The 7,451-nt window shown below is 33.0% G+C and overlaps 1 pseudogene; it reads left to right on the top strand.

The window, feature by feature from the left end:
* Positions 1-794: 794 nt before the first annotated feature.
* On the top strand, positions 795-7,158 carry LOC148199447 (sugar transport protein 10-like; annotated as a pseudogene).
* The last annotated feature ends 293 nt before the right edge of the window (positions 7,159-7,451 follow it).

The raw sequence follows: 7,451 nt of genomic DNA, 5'->3' as shown, positions 1-7,451 counted from the left end.
TCCACTATGAGATGCCTCAAGTTTCCACCTAAAAGATAATTCACAAGTATCATAGATATCAGCAGAAAAATACACATGAATGTTGAATACATATATTGCAAGATGGAATCAAGGAAATAAAAGATCTAGTTCCAAAAAGTTAAGCTGCTTTTGTATTGGCATTACCACGAATTCCAGTTCTAGATTCACCCTTTCCATTCATAGAATTATAAATGAAGCTTGCAGCTTTTCTAGTTGCCTGATTGGCTACATCAATAACTAATGTAGGAGGGCATAGGAGGCCAGAAATGTTGCCAAGGACCTGAACAGATCACTCAATTTCTCACTAAACGTCACTTGAAATCCCTAATCAAACAGCATACAATCGAGTAGCGAAATCACAATCACGTAAAAGAATAGCACGAACATGTGCGCTATCTCCAAATCGCGCACCTTATAGGTTTCTGAAATCTGAAGCTTGGAGTCCACAGAACTCACAACCCTGCAAAACAGAAACGCGATTAAGATATTAAGTGAAACCAATAGATTGAGTAAAGATACGAGAGTGAGATTAGGGTTTATTACTTGATGTTGCAGGAGAGAGACGAAGTAGGATGAAAGGAGAACGCGTATTGCGATAGGAGAGGAAGAAAGAGAGCGAAAGAGTGCGAAAGAGTGAGGGTGAGAGTGGCGGTGAGGTATGGCGTTGGAAGCGAGAAGAGAGCGTGGTGCGTGAACTTCCACATCAAGGGTGGTTGTTGTCGAAGCATATCTGTGAGACTAATAGTTTCCCTAGCTCGGGACTAGGAAGCGCAATGTCCAGAGTGTTCAAGTGTTCCACCAGCTCCGTTACGAATGCTGCTGCGGGTTTCTTGCTGCATTGCTTCCAAAGCTTTAGCCTCTTCAAATTTTTAGGGTTTTCCAAAGAGAACAAGGGCATGAAAAACAAATTTCATACGAGAGGGAAAACCTTTAGTGATTGCAAAAGAAGAGAGATTACTAGTGAAGGCCCAACGACGACAGAAGGAGTGAAGAAGAAAATCATGAACGGTGAACACGAAGTGGAGAGCAAGATAGCAACTAGGGAACTGGTGTACAAGGAGATAATTAATTGTAAAGACAAAGTGAAGAGGGAAATGGGAAATGAGGAAGAAGAAAGAGGGAAGTTCAGAGATTGTAAGAAAAATACGACGATTATTACGGTTTTACTAAAACTGCCAAAAATATATGCCGTTTTGAAAAAAATCACCAAAATTACCTGAGGTTATTAAAACCGTCTGAAATAAACCTCTGCTATAATTAATTATTTTTATAGTGATTATGTCCAAAAGAAATATATTCACGCGTCTCAGTTGCTGTTTTGGTTTCCCTGTTGTTGGTATTGTGAGTGCAAATGTTTATTTGTAATTCTGCTGGTTCAATTTTTTGAAAATTAAGCTAGAGAAATGACTAAATTGTGAATCCTACTGGGCCAGCCATTTGTCACGCTGTTGTAGAATTTTTCCTAGTGCTGGTATAATGTATGGGTGCCTAAGACCTGTTTTATGTGTTCAGGTGGTTAAACTAAGTTAGTGGTATAGTAATAAGCCTCCAAACCTTACGGTGTTTGTCAAGCTGCACGAAGTTAGTATGGGATAAGGAGTTTACGTGACCTTAATGGTGGAAAATCCTTATCGTCAAAATTTGTAGATATTGTTCTTGAAGTAAGAGTTCCCTAGATTAAGTGTTTGTAGGTGTAGTTCTTTTTGCATATTGAAAGAATTATATGGTTCACATGAAGATACAAATTTGTGGCACATCATGCATAGGGACACCATTCAATCTTAGAACCAAAAGTAGCTTGCTCATAAGGACCAGTGGTAGTTATTATGAGTTCTTCACCATGAAAAATTATAGTCTTTGTTTACTAAAAAAAATCGCAGTTACATACGATCAAAATTTGTATGTAACTTTCAAAATTCGTATATAATATGTTACATACAAATAAAAATCTGTAGATAATATACTCATAGATAATGTTACATACAAATTTATTCGTATGTAATTACATATAGAAAAATTTATATGTGATTTTCATATGTAATTACATATGTAATTACATAGGAATAAATCTATATATAATTTTTGTATGTAATGTTATTGAGAATTTAATGAAAGATTGAGCACCTCTATATATATATATACATTCCCATATATGTAATATACATACACGACCAACAATCACAATAACTTCTATTGAGCATGCAAGCATTTGGCTTTTAAAATATATATTACATAAACATCATTGTTCAATTAATTTATCAAATGTATAATATTCATAAATAACTTGTATGATTTCTACTATGCCAAACACTATAAATTGTACAATTCATCATATGTCAAACAACATAATAGTAAAGTATGCAGTTTCCTAATAATCTCTATAAAGTAATAAATAAACAGGTACAGAAGGAATACAAACCTGCAAGGATATGGGAAGGCAAAGTCAATCATTTTGTTCATAAGGCCAACTCGAGAGCAATGTCTGCCCGGATCAAATCATAGCAAACAAATAGACACGAGGCAAAGCATTCTTTCTTTCCCTGCATAAGCATGCAGAGGAAAATGTTACACTATATTGACCTCACTCACAATAAAACTCTCCAGAAAGTGAGCGTTGATAACAAAACTCCTCAACAAGTTCACGCTCACTAGATTATGAACAAAATAACAAAACAATGAATAAGAAAATCAAGAAACACATCTCATAGAAAAAAGAAAAAAAGGACACAATATATAATTAATGGTTTGTTAGGTATTTTATTCTGTTGCCTCGGAGATAAGATCAGATCCCATTAATTAATTGCTCTTATACCATGCTTGGCCTTTTTCAATAGCTGTTAATAAAGGAACATGTGATCTAATAATTATTCATATAAAACACACAATTGTACTTGTGTTACGAATCTTTAAGATGTAGTAAAAAAGACTTTTCAATTCAAGATAATATTAATATAATTCTTAGCTTCTTACAATCACTAACTAGATTACTACTACAGTTATCGGTCAAGGGATGAGATTTATAGGTTAATTTAACACATGAATTCAACTAACATAATATTACCTTTAATTCAAAAAAGAAAAAAAAACTTATTAGATAATATATTTATACATTTTTTATAAGTATTCGAACCACTTCTTATCACTACATATCTGTAGAAGGATGTCCAACAATGGATAACTCTCTAGGAGAGTATATTTTTAATTACAATATAATATGTAAATCTTGAAATTTTTTCACTCTATTTTCACTTGAAAGCTTTATATGATTTATGAATTATAAGTACATAGATTAGAGAAAAAAATGTATTCACTTCGTTATCCTTGTCTTCTCTTCATATGTTTGGCTATTTATAGCTTTGTTGAGATTCTTCATACGTCTTGGTAGACTAGGTTAGTAGCCCTTTTTATCATAGATTTTCATTTACGCGTATCTTGTACAACTTGTTAGAGACGAAGTTTTCAACAGACACATTCATAACATGTTTTGTAATTCTCTCAAGGTCTTTATCAAACGTGTGCTTTGGTTCTAATTGAGTTCTTCTTCCATGGCTTTTACCCATGAGTCCTTTTCCAGAGCTTTATCTATAATGGAAGGTTCCACTTGAGAGATAAGAGTGTTTGGCTTATGTTTGTGAAAGGATCTGGTCATGACATTTTCTTTAATGTCAATTGTTGTAGTCTCGAGAAACGACTTTTGGATTGGCTTTAGGCGCTTCTGAGTATGAATCTTTTGAGCTCCTCTTTATTCATTTGGTTAGATGTTTTAGGAAACACTATGGTTATTTCTTAGATGATAGATCATTTGTCACCTAGCGTTCCGACTTTTGTTTTCCATAGGGTTTCTTAGTGATCTTTGTCTAGTCTTGTTGAAGAGACATGTCTTTGTTCACCTTTTGGGTTTAGCTTAGACCCTCTTCTTTCTAAGATGATATTTCGTTTTCTCATGTTTGTTAAACTTCAAAACCTAAAGATGTTAGTGTCAAAGCTGTACAATGGAATCATTAGTGCGTTAAACAAACCAAGAAGGAGGTGAAGTGGTTTCTTATCGCAAATCATTCTTTTAATAATTTTCTTGCAATTATATAAACTCCTTAAAACAATTTAAGTATATTAAAGAGCAAAGAATTAGGTCATCCAAGTTATAACCTCTTACATTAAGACAGTCATGAGATGTTATGGCCGATAACTTTTTATTGTAAGATCCTGTTGTTGATACTATTTTATTGTAGGATTTTTAAGACAATAACAAAGTCAATGACACCTTTTGTTACATTGGTTTTTGTTGTTGTCGTCAAATGCCGAAACGAAGTTATCAATACTAACTAACATAAATAAAATAAAACAGAATCATTAAAAGAAAAAAGGAATTAGTTGGAGAAATAAAACTAAGATAATGCGAACTAAAACTAAGGATCCTTTCATGAAAAATAAATTATTTAAGTAAAATATGTACAAATTTGTTTTGTTGGAACTTGTTTTCTTTTCTAGTCCTCCAATCATGTTAATGAAATTTCTCCTTTTTGAAGCATAATACTAAATAAAATTAATAATTTAAAAAATAGGTATTTCCCTTTCAGTTCTTTTTTCTTAAGTTTTGGTTACTTATAAACTTTCTTTTAATAAAATTTCTTATTTAATTTTTTTCTTTTTGGTTCAAACTATGAGCTTGGTGCACCGATTTATTTTTTTTAGAATATATTGTTGTGATAGAATCACAAATTTATTTTTCTCTTGTTTTTTATATGACTTGAGGTTTAGAATCGAGTATTAGAAAGTGAATTATTTCTTTTGTGCAAGAGACAAACAACAAGAGTACTCAACTGTCTCTTAAATAAGTTGTGCATACATTCTCTTTCATCAATTATTCAAAAAAATTTCAGTAAAAGCAGTTTAGTTTATGAAATTAAAGTTTTGTTATTTTTTTTAATAAATTCTTATAAACGCAATATTAACGTATGAACAAATAAGTAAGTTGATTATTAATCGATGTTCTTTAATTATAAACAAATTATTATCACCAATAATGACGAAATTAAACTTGGTTTATAAACCATCGACTCTTTAAATTTTCACTAACTAGTTCTTATTATCTTAAGTCCTTAAAATAACTTATGAGTTCTAACGTGAAACAAATAACAATACACACCAGTTTGGCTATTAACAACATGATAGATAATTAGAAGCATAAAAAGATATTATATTGTTGGCGAAGTTATTTTAATTTTATAACTCATCCTTATCCGTTAGATGTTATTATTAGCATATTTTAGATTATAAAACAAGTTCCTAAAATCTGATATGTAGAAAAGGAAAGAAAGTTTAAGAGAAAGAAAGAGATCCAACTAAAATATAACATTTTAAAGATGGAAGGTGGAGCTTCTGCTACTCTAGAAAATGGAAGACAATATGAAATAAGATCACATTATTCGTGTTGGTCACATGTTTTGTAGCAGTCATGGGCGGTCTACTGTTTGGTTATGATCTTGGAATCACGGGAGGAGTGACTTCCATGGAACCATTCTTATTAAAATTCTTTCCGAGTGTTTATAAAAAAATGAAAGATGAGTCTCTCCATGAAAGTCAATACTGCAAATTTGACAACGAACTCCTTACTTTGTTCACCTCTTCTTTATATCTTGCTGCATTGGTAGCTTCTTTCTTTGCTTCCACCACCACGAGAATGATGGGATGCAAGACCTCTATGTTTGCAGGTGGTTTATTCTTCCTTGTTGGTGCGTTGTTGAACGGATTTGCAGTCAATATTGAAATGCTCATCATAGGTCGATTATTACTTGGTTTTGGTGTTGGATATTGTAATCAGGTAAGGCCTTGCATCATTGTCAATGCTTTCCAATTTGGTTATATGACTATGGGGAAACCTTCATTATTAAATTGTTTTTAACATTTCCTTTTTCTTTTTTGTTATTATTATTTCCAATAGTTTGTACCTGTCTACTTGTCTGAAATGGCTCCAACATCGATAAGAGGTGCACTTAACATTGGATTTCAAATGATGATCACAATTGGCATATTGGTTGCAAACCTTATTAATTACTGGCAAACTAGAATATGGTTGGAGAATTTCTTTAGGTGCTGGTGCAGTTCCTGCAATCATGCTATGTGTAGGATCTCTTTTCTTAGGTGACACCCCTAACTCCTTAATCGAAAGAGGTAAAAAAGAAGAAGCTAAGAAAAAGTTGCAAAAGATTCGTGGCGTGGACAATGTTGACGAGGAGTTCCAAGACCTCGTTAATGCGGCTAAAGCAGCCAAAGATGTTGAACATCCATGGAAGAACATTACAAAACCAAAATACAGACCTCAACTCACTTTTTGCTCTCTGATTCCCTTTTTCCAACAATTCACTGGCATCAATGTCATCATGTTTTATGCTCCTGTCCTCTTTAAAACTTTAGGCTTTGGAAATGATACTTCCCTTATGTCTTCAGTTATCACTGGAGGCGTTAATGTGGTTGCAACTTTTGTTTCCATTTTCTCTGTGGACAAGTTTGGAAGAAGGATATTGTTCCTGGAAGGTGGGATTCAAATGCTTATTTGTCAGGTAAAAACCTTAACCTAATTGATAAATAATGTTTGTTATTTTAATATTTTAAAATAAAAGTTTTATCACTAAATTCATTCGTTACCGTGAACAACTTATTTTGAAATTCATAATATGTGTAGCTTGCTGTCGGAATCATGATTGCTCTAAAGTTTGGAGTGAGTGGTGAAGGCTATTTTACCAATGGAGAAGCGGGTCTTCTCTTATTCTTTATATGTGCATACGTTGCAGCATATGCATGGTCTTGGGGTCCACTAGGTTGGTTGGTTCCTAGTGAAATATGCTCTCTTGAGGTTCGATCTGCAGGTCAGGCACCAATGTTGCTGTAAACATGTTATTTACCTTTGTCATTGCCCAAGTTTTCCTAACCATGCTTTGCCACTTGAAGTTTGGTCTTTTCTTCTTCTTTGCTGGATTTGTGCTTATCATGACCATTTTTGTTGCCTTGCTCCTGCCTGAGACAAGGAATATTCGAATTGAAGAAATGAATCAAGTTTGGAAATCACATTGGTTTTGGGGGAAATTTATTCCGGATGATGTAGCCACCGGTGGGCATCCTCGTATGACTACAGTTTGAGATTAGATTGATCAAGTACTTCATTTACTCGTACCAAAAAAATTTCTATCATTTTCTCAAACAACTCATTGTAGTTACATAATTCCTACGATTTGTAATAGATATACTCATCCAACATCAAATTTTTTTATAGTACATATTTGTAATAATAGTTTAGAATATTGTTTGGATTTTGCTAGATTTTGTCTTAAGCCTGATTTTAATGATAAAATATTTATATTATCAACAACTCAAAGGATTCAATGCATGTCCATGACAAGTTATTATTGGACAAAGAAACACGATGTGAGTGT

This window comes from Vigna umbellata, chromosome 4 (assembly GCF_029865625.1).
Source record: "Vigna umbellata cultivar VRB3 chromosome 4, Vumbellata_1.0, whole genome shotgun sequence".
NCBI lineage: Eukaryota > Viridiplantae > Streptophyta > Magnoliopsida > Fabales > Fabaceae > Vigna > Vigna umbellata.
Note: the sequence above shows the minus strand (reverse complement) of the source record. Positions and strands in the feature narration are given on the sequence as shown.